We start from the raw sequence: 14,628 nt of genomic DNA, 5'->3' as shown, positions 1-14,628 counted from the left end.
TGGAACCACTAGCAGACCTTTAACTATAGCAGTATTCATGGTTACCACTACAAGGAAGGTATTATGTTGGGAGGGTAGTAAAGTTAAACCTGCCCTCGGGGCATTCTGAAATGTTAACGGCTCGTGCATACACTTAGGTTTTCAGAGCACAGGTGTGTGTCGTGGAAGAGGAGGGTGCCTAGAACAAAGCCGCCACCAGATTATTTTTTTGTTGTGTTGTGTTTTTAATGTTTTGCTCTGCGCTGGTGGAAACATTTCTCTACTTGTGAACAACTATATTTGATTAAAAGCTGTCAGATTTATCTACTTAGGAAGAGGGAAGAAATATGTGCTTCCCTCTAGAAAGGAAATCAATGTGTCTCTTTGATAGATGCCGACTTGGAAAGCAGGGTGAGTGTCCCTTTAAATGGCCAAGGAAGCGAGCTGGCCAGACACTACCATTAGCCAGGGACATAATTGTAGTGGAGGAAAGCTGGTCTTTATATCGCATAATCCATGTTTACAGAATTGCTTTCTGAGGGCAAGGCAACGAGACTATTCCAAAGGAAGGAATTGGTGATGGGAGGAGGCAGGATAGAGGGACCAATCAGGGAGGTGCATGTGCAGAATCGACCTTCTGAGGAAAGCTTCTGATTGGCTGATTCAGGTTCCATTAGGGCCTTCCCCTAGGGGATGGATTGTTCAGCGGCCTGTAATTTACTGATCTAACCAGTAAAACTAGAGTTCTTGTATGTAGCCAGCATCAATGCACCGACAGCCAGTAAACTCTGCCTTGCTCCATTATTCCATTGATCAGTTTTTAGCAGGAGAGGTTATCAAATCCACAGGCTGCCTTGCATCTCCCATACCCACCCAGTTTCCTCTGTACCAATATTCCCATGTATGATGTACTGATCGTTTGCACCTTGACCCAATCTAGAAAAAAATACAAAATATTTTGAAATAAAGAACGCTGTAATAATGTCAGGGCCTTATTTAATTCGATGGTTTTTGTCTTCTAGGGCACAATGCTACAACATCCCCTCCCCACCTCCAAAAACCTCTGTTCCATCATGAGGACTTGAAACTTCCTTGAGGAGTGCTATCACTACAAATTTGAACATGGCTGCACCAGTTAATTTAAATGACGTGACAGAAAGGCTCAGCAACCTTCCAGAAAGTGAAAAAGTTATCAAGTATCTCCATTTGTATTAATAGCCTGCAGAATGCAGCAGCTAGACCGGTGGCCGCCGAGTGGCCGCCGAGACCACATAACACTGGTCCTACAAGACCTACATTGACTCCCAGTACATTTCCGAGCACAATTCAAAGTGTGGGTGCTGACCTTTAAAGCCCTTAATGGCGTCTCCACCCCCATCTTTCAGCCTGGACACTGAGGTCCAGCTCTGAGGGTCTTCTGGCAGTTCCCTCCCTGCAAGAAGTGAGGTTACAGGGAAGCAGGCAGAGGGCCTTCTTGGTAGTGGCACTCACCCTGTGGAACGCCCTCCCATCAGATGTCAAGGAAATAAACAACTATCTGACTTTTAGAAGACATCTGAAGGCAGCCCTGTTTAGGGAAGTTTTTAATGTTTGATGTTTTACTTTTTTTAATATTCTGTTGAGAGCCACCCAGAGTGGCTGGGGAAACCCAGCCAGATGGGCGGGATATAAATAATTTATTATTATTATTATTATTATTATTATTATTATTATTATTATTATGCAGTGACAGATAGAAATCAAGCACAGCTGTCCTACTGCATTTATGCCCTCATTGCCCATTGCCCCTGATGCCACACATATTACATACTGAAATACTTTTCTTCTTATTTTGCTTGCACACCATCACAGATAGTGTCGGCTTTTTGATTAGAAGAAGGTGCAAGCAATCTTATTTATGAGAATTAATCTCTCCGACATCATAAAAGCCACGAATACACTATATGTTTTATAATGAAATTGGGCTTTAAAAAAGAAGAAAAGAAAAGAAACTTTCTAGCCCCAGCTCAGGAAGTCAACATTGTGTTAACATTTCTTGCAATACATAAATGGTGCCAAAACCTATTACAGTTGTAGTAAATTTTGATTACTGGAGTTGTTTGTGACTTTATGTCTAGAAGATAAACATAATATTGAGAATCGCCTCCTTCTTTTTCATATATAAATTACTTCCATAAAATACTATGTTTTGAAAACAGAGAGAGAGAGATGGTTTTATTGCTAGGCTGGAGTAGACTTGACAGTAAAGTTGCAATCCTTGGAGTAAGCCCAGCTGAACACAGACAGGTTTACTTCTGAGTAAACATGCACAGAATTGCATTTTAATGCTACAGTCCTAAGCACACTTAATGTGAGTAAGCCCTACTAAACCAACAATCCTGAGTAAACATGCATGGGAGGAGTGTACTATAAATGTGTCAAAATGAGCAACTACAAATCTAGTTTCTCTATCCTTTCCCCCTCCAGATCATCTAGCTCAGCCTTCACCAACCTGGTGTCTTCCATAAGTTTTTGATCCCATCAGTGCCAACCAGAGTGATGGGAGTTGTAGTCCAAAGCATCTAGAGGGCACTAGGGTGGAGAAGGCTCATCTAGTATGATTTGCCACATGCTTTTCACGTTTCTCCAACTCTGCTCCAAGCCATTAGCTGGTGGGTGCAGGGTGGGTGGCATGAAAAGGGGCAGAGACAGAGAAATAAGGGTCACTGTGACCAGGATCCATGCATAATAATGAAGTGATCACAATCCTGAGCAGGCTTTTTAAAAGGACTAACCAAATTCAGAAAGGATAAGCTCTCCCAATGGCTCTTCACTAAACTGAACCTACATGAGCCTATACTACCAAGGAGCACATTAGGCACAAACATCCAGTGGTCAGCATGTGGCTCTTTGCATTTGTCAAACATTCTATTATTATGGGAGCCCAGATCTCTGGAGCCACGTGGTAAAAGGTAAAGGTACCCCTGACCGTTAAGTCCAGTCGCAGACGACTCTGGGGTTGCACGCTCATCTCGCTCTATAGGCTAAGGGAGCTAGCGTTTGTCCACAGACAGCTTCCGGGTCATGTGGCCAGCATGACTAAGCCGCTTCTGGCGAACCAGAGCAGCGCACGGAAACACTGTTTACCTTCCTGCCAGAGCGGTACCTATTTATCTACTTGCACTTTGACGTGCTTTCGAACTGCTAGGTTGGCAGGAGCAGGGACCGAGCAATGGGAGCTCACCCCATCATGGGGATTCGAAGTGCCGACCTTCCGATTGGCAAGCCATAGGCTCTGTGGTTTAAAGAATAAGAGCCATTGTTGCACATGGTGTAAATAACAAATAAATAAGGCCTCTGCAAGCAATCAGTTGAGGCCTCCAGCAAGAGAAATTTGTCCCTTCCCTGGGTGGGAAAGAGAGAGGAGAAAGAGTGCTGGGGAGAGGGTGGGTGGAGGGAGACTAGGTTAGGAAAAAGAGAAAAGAAAAATTGTATGTTTAGCTCTGGCTCCATTTTTTGCTTCCTACTCTTACCAATAGATTAGCTCTGAGGGAATGCAGCTCTCAATAGAAACTCCCCCCTCCCTTGCCCATGATTTAAGTCAGGATCATGGAGCCTGGAGTGGAGACTTTCTGCATCCAAACATATGTTCTGCCTTTGCAATATGGCCCCTTCCTAATTTTGGCACCCCGGCAGAGCTACCTAGATCACCTATATATGTTTGAGCCATTGTGGGTACTTCAGGAATTGCTCATCTGTGCAATGTCAGGAGGTCATTCTAGGCTAGGAGGGTTTGATAAATAACTATGGCGCTGCGCTGCTCTCTGCAAATGTTCAAAATTCTCCCTCCCTGCACCCTCCCTGGAAACTTGTTCACAGTTTCCAAAAACATGGGATTCTTGAAGCTGGCAATGAATGGCAAACTAAGTTGGTCCTCAGAAGTTTCCTGATGCTCTGCAAGAGTCTGCATCCGTCCTCAATTGTTCCAGCTTTTCCGTATATCTGGAAAGCACGACAACAGCATTTCTGCAGGATGGCGGGGTGGGGGAATAAAAGGAAGATTGATAAAGCAAAGCAATTGGAGTTATTTCCTATGCATGAAATTGATTAAATGCTTCACTAAATGGCTTATAAATTTGCCTCTCATATTTCTGTCACCCACTGAAAAAGATTACAGTGAGCCCGTCGATGACCGTGTTGTATACAATACCAAATTACAAAGGGTTGTAAAAACTAATGTTTTGTTTAAAGTTTTGAGCAGGACCATATGCCTTCAGTGACCTTGAGTAAGCTATTCTAATTCAAAACATTTTATCCACAAAAAGTGGATAAAAGGGAGGGGGGTGAAAAACAGAAGAGTACAGAATCCATCTGCATAATAAACCCCAAACCCGTGTGGTTTAGTCACTGCGTAGAACTTTTCTGAACTTCTACAGAGGAAGGAATGTTGGGCATTTACACATTTATTGCATATCATGGAGACAGCACTTGAGAGCTATGTGGAAGGGCCATAGTTCAGTGGCAGAGGATCTGCTGGGCATGAAGGTCCTCGCAACTCAGGTAGAGCTGGGAGTGTCCCCATAAAAAGCTTCCTATCTGCCTAAATTTTCTGCAAGGAAGGGTCATCCCTTCTAGCCCATCTTCCAACTCAGTTCAAAGTGAGATTCCCCACCTGGAGCACTGTGTCCAGTTCTGGGCACCACAGTTTAAGAAAGGTAGTGGTGGTGGTGATTGACAAGCTGGAATGTGTGCAGAGGAAGGCAACCAAGATGGACAAGGGTCTGGAAAAAAAGCCTTATGAGGAATGGTTGAGGGAATTGGGTATCTTTGACCTAGAGAAGACCTAGAGGTGATACAATAGGCATCTTCTTATATCTGAAGGGCTGTCACAAGGGCTGCTTTCCTGTTACTCAAGAGGATAGTATTATTATTATTATTATTATTATTATTATTATTATTATTAGTTTATACCCGCCCATCTGTCTGGGTTTCCCCAGGCCTGAACAAATGATAAGAAGGAGACTCTGAGTAAACATTAGGAAGAACTTTTTGGTGGCAAGAGCTGTTCAACAGTGGAATGGACTACCTTGGAAGGTGACAGGCACTCCTTCATTGGAGGTTTTTAAACAGAGGTTTAATGGCCATCTGTCAGGGATTCTTTAGCTGTGGTTCCTGCATTGCAAGATGTTTGACTAGATGACCTTGGTGTCTCTTCCAACTTTACAATTCCATTGCTCTAAATTGAGGATTGTCTCTTCCTATGTGTACTTACCTGGACTAGAGATCATCCTCCAAGGCCCTTCTTGGGTGCACCTAGCAAGCAAAGTGTGAGGGGTAACTATTGGAGAAAGCCCTTTCAGTGTTGGCTCCCTGGCTGTGAAATACTCTCCCCAGATAAGCTCACCTGGCACCCACTTTGTGGTCTTTTCAGTACCAGGTTGAATACCTGTTGTTTTGTTTATTTCTCAGGGTCTTTTAAACTCTTCATCTTCCAAACATTGTTTAATGCAGGTCTTGGTGTTGCTGAATTAACTCACCATGAGTGCCTAGGCTCCGTATTTGCCTGTTCCTTTGAGGGTGAAGCCTCAAAGTTACTTTATATCAGAGAAGGGGACCCTCAGGCTCTGAGGCCAAATGGGGTCCCTGCAAGCCTTTATATCTGACCATGGGAACTCCCTACAGCTCCTTTCCACAGGCCACACTCCTCAGTAGAGATGGGGGAGAAAATCAATTCAGTTTGCATTAAAAGGAGAAACTACCAAATGCATTGAAACAAAATGCAATACCGAAACAATATCCTGCACTATTCAAATTTTGCGAGGCAGATCTCCAACCATGTGCATAAATGGGGGGGGGTATTGCTTACAGAAATGTGTCTGTAAGTCAAAAGTGCATACAAAATCTGAAGGTTAGGAAAAATTCTCTCTAAAATGCTGACAAATTTTCATTTTCATGAGGAGAGAGAGAGTCTCCCAGAAGATAGCCACCATAGACCCAGGGCAACAGGTGTCCATGGAGACTGTTGGGGTGGGAGGCAGGGAGCCAAAAGTAGGTGGAGCCAGAGCTGATGACAGGCAGAGCCAACTAATTCTAGTTTTGTCCCCATCCTCCTGCCTGTTGAGTTCTACAAGAGACAATACTAAGACAGAGGAGGAACCTGTCTGACAGCACTATCCTCTGTCCTGATTGTAATTAGGAAGGCAGGCAGGTGGGGGCAGGGCTGAGAACAAGCTTAGGTTAGTGGGTAGTGCCCTATTTGCTATAATGGGTCATCCTCTACTGCCAGGAGGGTCTTGATCCACAAGGTGGGAGTCGTACTGCCTTTTCCCAATGTTGCTTTTAGCTGCTTTGCTTTTCCTGCATCCATATCTGTTGCCTGACTTTATCCCTAAGGCAGAGAAAGAGAGAGCTTTTGCTAGGGGTAGACCAGGTACATCTATTCTACTGTTCTCCTCTGCATATGCTCTCAGTCTGGGAAGGAAGGCAGTGTCCCAGGATGAGGCCAGGTGCTTCTTCTTCAGGGGTCAGTTTCAGACACTTCCACCCACAACAAGCTGGCCCCCAGGTATCTAATACAATATCCTTCTTAGTCCCGTTTTCTATATACCCTATATAGTTTCAATACTAGAAAATGACTTTTTCGAGTTACCACCCTATGCAGGGTGCAGTGCCAAATCCAACTGATCCCAGTGTTCTTCCCTGGTTTCCCCAGTTGTGGAATGCCCTCCCCAGCAAGGTGTGCCTGTCTCCATCATCATTAACTTTCAGGAGGAATTTGAAAACATTCCTGTTCACGCTTGCACTTGGTGACTGTTCTGGCCAGCCCCGTGACCACTGCATGGAATAATGTGGGGGGGTTTTAACAGAAACTGCTTTTAGATGCTTTTAATTGCAATAGTTTTTTGAATGTTTTAAATGTTTTAGAATGTTTTTGCTTTTTTGTTGTTTTTAACTTGTGTTTCTGTTTGCTGCCCTGGGCTGTTTGTGGAGCAAGAGCCGGGTATTAAATAAATAAATGAGATCTACACGGGGCAGGAGGTCTTTCAGAGTCCTTTGACATTAAGCAGGCAGCCTCACTAAGTGGTTTTAGATGCAAGCCAACCCAGAACATATAATTCAGTTACCTATCTTGGTTCTAAAAGTTTTACTGATTTTATCTGTGCTTTAATTATAATTGTCTTACTTATATTTGTTTTTTTAATAGTTTTGTGGCTTTTAGCTGTGTCTTATCTGCAGTTTTATTGTGTACACAGCTTAGAGAGCTGTTTGATTAGGGAGTTTATAAATCTTTCTAAATCAGAATAAATAAATAAAGCATAGCCTGTTACATGCACAAACAAAAAAAAATCAGATGCGGTCCAAAGGGGCCCAGATTCTGCATTCAAATAAGCAATGTGTAGATCTAACACGGTACAGAAAATAACCCCCCACTTCAACCAATAACATCCATAAGTCTTAAGAACATGTGCAGCTGAAGGTAACATGATACCCATCACGAATCAGGACTAAATTCTCTCCCCCGCCTCCTTAGAAGAATTCCACATTTGCTGTCCATATTCCAGCAGGCTCTTGGGTTCAGGAACAGAAAGGGGGATTCTCTTCCTCCCTCCCCGCCCCCAATGACTACTTTTGTTTTCTTTGAGATGGAGCTGTAAGCAGGAGAATTTAAGAGATGCCAGTCATCAGGATGTGACACCGACTCAACGACTTCAAGTGTTTTAACTGACATAATTAATATTTTTAAGGGAGCCACTGACATCATAAGCTCTGTACACAGTCTTTACCTTTTCAACAGGCACAGTTAATGCTCTGTGACAAAGTATATTATTTCTTGCCTGTAATCCATTCATGAAAAGGTCAATCTCTTACCATTATTTTGTCAACGGAGAAGTGTTACCTTTAGGCAACAAGTTAATTTTCAAATTAAAGAAGTAGGAGTTCTTAAACTGTTGGATTTTTTTTAAAAAAAGCAACAACCCACAACCCTGCTTGTTATTTAATGAACAGTCCTAGGTCGGTGCAGGATTTATGTTTAAGGAAAGCATGTGTTAGGAATATGCAAGAGAAATACACTTTTAAATGCTCAGACGATTTTTTAAAATCTATGGGTGTGGGGAGAAAGCCTTTGAAGAAGTCTCTTAGCTCTAAAGCAAACAGCCTTTATTTAAAATTCCTACTGAGGGCCTCCCCCCATCCCCCCTCCCATCCCGGGTTCTTTAATTATTCAGACCTTGGCCACACTGATATTATTACTAGTTTTAGTTGTTTTACTTTTATTTATATCAAAGGTGAGGAACATTTTTCAGCCTGGGGGCCGCATTGCCTTGCTGACAGTCTTTCAGGAGCCACATGCCAGTGGTGTGCAGAATAAAAGGCAAAAGTTGGTGGGGCAGAGGAGAAGTGGCAATTGTGACTCTTAGCTTTGTATAGTAGGATACACACACATACTCCCACCTTCATCCAGGTAGAACCAGGATATGTCTGGGAAGGACCCCAAGAGAGAAACAGAGAGACCTGGAGGGCCGTATTTGACCCCCTGGGGCTGAGGTTTACCAACTCTGGTTTATACAACTAACACAGCCCTAACCTAACAATGACTCCCTTAAACCAGTAACCTCTATAAGTCTGAAGAACATGTGCAGCAGGAAGTAACATGACACACAAAGTCATGAGTCAACATGCATTGGTTTTGTTCATTTTCAATTGACAGGGGTGTCAGAAACAAAATCCCCTTAGGTTCTCCTTGGCAGAGAGTGAGATCATAGATTTACCTTATAGCCTGGTAATTTCTGGGGGGGTCACCATCTCCCCAAGAGCGTTTGCCAACAGTGTGTGCATGATGGCCACACCTTATTACAAATCTCTGTGTACAGCCATAAGGGCTATAAAATTGACCAGGAGAGAGGGCGGCACTAAATTCTGCAGCATCAATCTTCGTGCAATGATAGAACACAGGAAACAATATTTCAGAATCTACAAACCAAGTCTCATGATATGGACATATGTCTGCGTAGCCAATACTGAGCTAAATGAAGCAATAGTCTTGACTTGGTAGAAGGCAACTTCCTACATTACTAGGTTTATTTTATTTGTTCAAATATTTATCAATTGCATTTTCATAGGAAATACAAGAAGGCAGTGTATAAAAAAAATCCACAAAACTGCAATAATATCAGTAAGAACTGGTTGGTAAAGAAAAGAAGAAAAACTGGTTGGTAAAGAAAAGATCACGGGTCAAAGGCCAGTCTGAAAAAATACAGATTTTTAAAGAAAGCAGGGATGACTCCTGCTAGCTTTCTATTGACAAGGAGTTCCACAGGCACACTAAAGGATCAGCTCTTGGTAAAGGTCAACTAACCCTCAGGGACATGGGGGACCGCCCAAAGTGCCCCTTCAAAGAGTCTCAGCAATTGAGGTGGAGCATAAAGAATCAGGTGGTCCTTAAGCTAATTTGGTCCCAAGTTGTTCAGGGCTCTGTGAATTAACACAGCAACCTTGAGCCTGCCCTGGTTCCTAATCCCCAAGAGTTGCACTATATTCAGACTTGGAAACCACAAGTTACACAGTGCTACATCAATGCCCAACACTTCCGGGCAATGCCATGCCCATCATTTCCCCTTGCTGCCACTGTGACCTGTAGGGTTAGACATTCATCCAGGTGCTTGAAGAGTTAAGCCCTCCTCTTGTGGCGAGCTGGACCGCCCCAGATCCCACGTTCAAAGTGCCCCAGAAGCCTTGCGCCATCTTCATCCAATAACTTGTCTTGTAATTGCTTTACTGATTGCTCATGTCATCGTGTTTTAGTATATATAGCTCACCCCTCCTCGCCCTCCCCTCGCGCTCTCACACAGCCGCCAACAAGCCAGGGGAGCCATTCTTTATTCATTGTAACTCCCCAACTGCCCTGTGTCAGGTTGCGCTCCAGGCCCCTCTGATAAACATCAGCAGATGATTGGACACACACATTCTTAACATGGCTGACCCATGGCATCTTAGGAGGCAACAGGGAACCTGTCATTATGTGTACAATGCTCTTCTTTCTTTCTAGCCTTATCTTTCCGCAGATGAGGCCGAGATTCTTATTAACTCATTAATGACTGAAGATGTCAGTAAAGACAGCGGTGGCAGAGAAGGCAAAGAGGGCTTGCCTTGCTTATTTTAAATTGGGTTGTAATTAGCAAAGTGTTAACTTCTCTCAAATTGGACAGCTGAAATCATTTGAATTTGTTTTTTTTTAAAGAGCAGCTTGCAAGGACCCAGTGTGGAGCAAACAGGGATATAGTTTGCCTGCTCCATCCTGTTTGTTAAGGAAAAGGGGAAAACAAAATATGCAAGGGGAGATTGCAACCTTTTTTAGGGGGTGAGGAAAGAGAGAACACTAGCATATCAAGCTGTGCATAGCTAACTGGCAAGTTTTACCAGAAGGCTATCGAGACTAAATTCTTTCTTTATCTTACTGTCCCAGGAATCTAAAATCTTACATAACATTCTATAGCAAATTGTTTGCTCTAAACCTCTTCCGTTTGCTTCCAAGCCTGAAGTTGGAATGTCCCGTGGACAGTTTCTTGTTTACTTCCTCTCTCTTCTTCTTAGTTATGTGTTTAGTTTTCTTTCATCTGATCAACACTTTGGAGTTGCCAATGGAGCAACCCTGGAGAAAAGTGGTAGGACTGCCATCTTAATGCTGCCATTTCATAAATTATTACTACTCGCCATAGATCCTATTAGGCTGCAATCCTAACCACTGGCCAGCACTGTCAGGGCTTTGATGGCAAATGCCATAATTTCACTATGCACTATATCAAGAAGTCCTTTTTGTCAGGCCTGAATTTCCCACCATCCAACTTCACTGCTGGATTCTAGTGCTCTTCCCTCAGTGTTCTATCATTCTTCAGAATGACGCTGGGCACCAGTCCTCAGTGGCTGACTCACCTCCTTTCACTCTGATTGGCTCCAATCAGCACAAAGGGTGAGAAGACTTATTCTCAGTCGCTAAAGCCCTCTCCTTTCATGATGATTGGGCAGCTCTTGCATGCTTGAGACAAGGACCCTGCTGCAGAAATAGTAATGAATCTTTGACCCACCCTGCCACAACTCCGGACAAGCACACCTCTCTTCCTGACCCAGAGACCACCTATTCCATGAGTTCTACCATTGCGGAAGCATCTTGCTGACCTTGCATGTATTTTTATATAAGCATTCACTGTTTAAAGAGAACTAGAAGCCCATAATCAAGTCAACGGTACAAGAGCGGAGGGAGAATTCTGATGTCAACGTGAAGAAAGGTACAGAAGCTACTGGAAGATACAGTAAAGAAGCCCATGACAAGTCATGATAAATGGGTCGTTATAAAATTCATGTTTAGGCCGCACTGGTCTGGGGATAATGCCATTCGTCATGGCAACACAAGGGCACTAATGAGCCCTCATTGCATATTCATGGCTGTGGAGTCTGTGTGTGTGTGTGTGACTCTCTGTTCCCCCCCTCCCCATCCTAAACCAATGCCTAGTAAATATCCTCTACCTCTAAGCTGAAACTCGGCGTTGACTCTCTCTTATTTGTGATGTTGCAGCAATTATACTGTAAAAGTGCTACCCAAGATTGATTGCTTGGATCTGTGGTTCAATTGTAAATTAGAAATACACATCCTCCCTGGGGATCCACAGCCCCCTATTTGTGATTAAGAAAAAAGCCCCATAATAGACTAATAGCCAAAGTTCCCTCTCTTTTACTTTCAGGCAATTAGCTTGATGAAATGGCCTCTTTCTGTGCACGCTAGAAGTGTAAACCGATATCATAATGAAGTATATGATGTTTATTCTATTATTTTCACCTTCTTGTGTATGGGGAACGAGGCGATGGCGGGGGACAGGGAGAGAGAATGCATAAGTAATGGGCTGCTTTGTGTGGTGACTTTACTAAGAGTAAAGCAAAGATCTTCCTGAAAGAGGCAGGGAGCCTTGCTGTGGGTCTTTAAATTAAGCCAGTGAGGGTGCAGGTTTCCACTCAGAGACCCTATGCTCTGCTCCAGGAATCCTGTTCTTTTATTTTTGGAGGAAAGGGTTGAAGGGAGACCAGGAAGTTGAAAGCACATCCTTCAAAGAAGTTTGCATTAGCTAACCTGGCAGTTCTTCCCACAAGAGATGGGCCTCCCAGAGAAAACCCTAGGGGGCGGAAAGGGTTCCAGATTTGAGAGGCCCTGGACAATCCATCATCTGGCAGCACCCATCATAACAATGTCATAAGAGTCTGCTGGATCAGGCTAGTAGCTCATCTAGTCCAACATCCTGTTCTCACAGTGGCCAACCAGATGTCTTTAGGAAATCCACAAGCAGGAACTGAGCATGAGAGCACAGCCGCCATCCCTCCTGTAGTTTCCAGAAACTCGGCTGAGGTTGTCAGTGGGTCTGGTTTGGCTTACCCGGCTCAAAGCAGTTCTGAGTGGCCAGCAATAGGCACATAGGTTCAGGAAATTATAAGGGTGGCTAAATCTGGCCACATCTTCCTGCTCAGGGGGTGGAGCAATTGAGGAGAAGGCAAGACAAGCCTTGTCAGGGGCCTGACTGCTGGGACCTGGAAATTACCAGAAGATGCTGGTTGCTGGCACCAGCCTTGCTAGGGAGTTGTGAAGAGTGGTGAGATGTGGAGAAAAATCTTCCATTGTCTGCACTGAGCAGACAAGGACAGCAAATTAAAATGCACATGGCAACTGTTTGTTAAGGGTTGTTATGGGTTGTTAGGAGACCCTTATTCCCCACACAAAGTTACAGTTTTCAGAGTGGGTTAAAAATCAACTCTTCTCCCCTGTGAACTCAGAGAATTGTAGTTCTGTGAGGGGAATAGGCATCTCTAAACAACTCTTAACAAACTACAAGTCACAGGATTCTCCATGGTTGTTCAGGTGGTATAATAGTGCTTTAAACATATGGTGAGGTTCTGACCCTATAAAGGTGTTTTCACATATGAAGTCACCTTTTCACCAGTCTCGAAGTGTTGTTTCGCACAGAAGGAAAAGCAAAGAGACTGGCTATTTGTAACACAAATAAACATTTTAACCAATGCCATCTTCGTTTTTAAGTTCTGCACTGCAAACTCCACAGAAGCAGGAGCCTCACTTATGAAAACTCTCCTTGCTGTGTGCCATATTTTTGTGTGTGTGTGTTTTGTATAAACTTGTACATCATTGTCTTTTTGCCTGACAGTCGCAGCATTTAAAATATGTTGGGGGTGACACCATCCTTTCACCTAGTCCAGACATATATTACACAGAGGATGTTCTCATAAACAAGGCGCTGCAGGCTCTGATCTTATCACTTGCCTCTTCCTTCTTTTCAGCTCCATTCAATGACATGCATTTCTGCTAAACTTTGCTCCAGTTTCTGCTCAGGGGGCAGGAAGGGGGAGGAAATCACGCTAGGAGCAGCAAGCTATGCTGCAAATCAGGACAGGCAAGTCAGGTGCTGGAGGAGGGCAGCAGGGCAGCAGGCTTTGCAATGCAGTTTTCTTGCTGGTCCGAGCTAAATAAATAAATGAGGCCTTTTTGTAGGATATGTGATCTTAGGAAGCAGACATACTATATCTGCCCATTGTTCCATCTACCTCAAGGACAGGGAACCTCATGACTAGAGACTGAATGTGGCCCTCCAGACCTCTCTCCCTGGCCCCCAAGAATCTCCCCAGGCCACACCCCTTTCCACCGCAACACTCTTCTTGAGCATTTTTGGCTTGGCTGGAATGTACCACTGAAGTCTAATCATGCCTCTTGCTTGCCTGGACGGAGGGCAGTGTGTGACTGTGTGTGTAGAAATTAACTTGCTGAACAGATATACCAGTAACACCTGTTATTCCCCTCACATTTGTTTCTGGCCCCACCCCCCGGTTAAAAAAAAAAAGTTTGCCTAGAAGTGAAAATGGCCCCCAGGCTGGGAAAGGTTTTGGATGCTTGATCGAGCTTGATAACAGTAAGATTTAGCATCGGTGCAGCACTTCCAAGGCTTCAAAGCACTTCCTATGCATGGTCTTCTTGTAATCCTTGCCTCTTCAGACAGTGATAAGGAACCAGCCAGCCTGCAGGTGCATAATTGGGTTAGACTGATGAGAGTTGGAGTCCACTCAATATCTGGAGGCCCACAGGCTCCCCACCACTGTCGCATGTAAAGTCTGTATTATCTCCCTCCAGCGCACATTACAAATGGTGGGGGGCGGTGTCAGAGACCAGGAGAGAGGAGCTTCTGAGAGGGTTTGTGGCAGAGGCAAGACTTGAATCAAGGTCTTCATCTTTCATAACCCAGCTTCTTAGTCACTACACTGTAGCGGCTCGATGTTATGCCAGCTCAACATTGTCTTCGCTGACTTGCAGCACCTCTCCAGGGAATGTTACCTGTGCCATCTGGAGACTTAACCTGGGGTATTTGGGGTGTGCTACCATTGAGCTATGGCCACTTCTCTGTTGGTTGCAGTTTTGCAGAAATAATTTATAGAAAGTTAGTGGTCCCAGTGCTTAATCAAAGGACGCATGCCAAGCTATGACTCTGGATTTAGTTCTTTCACGCTGATTGGCTGAAAAGCTGTGATGTCACAGAAGCCATTGGCATGTTTGCAGATCAGCTGCAGTGAGAGAGGAGGTGAGGCTGAATTTTACAGACTGATTTGGTCTAACCAGCTAGTTTT

The 14,628-nt window shown here is 44.1% G+C and overlaps 1 long non-coding RNA gene across 10 annotated transcripts in view; it reads right to left on the bottom strand.

The window, feature by feature from the left end:
• Positions 1–14,628, bottom strand: part of LOC128401712 (uncharacterized) — a 64,063-nt gene that overhangs the window by 3,367 nt on the left and 46,068 nt on the right. The window lies entirely within an intron of this gene.

This window comes from Podarcis raffonei, chromosome 14, assembly GCF_027172205.1.
Source record: "Podarcis raffonei isolate rPodRaf1 chromosome 14, rPodRaf1.pri, whole genome shotgun sequence".
In the NCBI taxonomy this organism is placed as follows: Eukaryota; Metazoa; Chordata; class Lepidosauria; order Squamata; family Lacertidae; genus Podarcis; species Podarcis raffonei.
The sequence above is the reverse complement of the archived record's forward strand: the minus strand, read 5'-3'. Positions and strand labels throughout refer to the sequence as shown.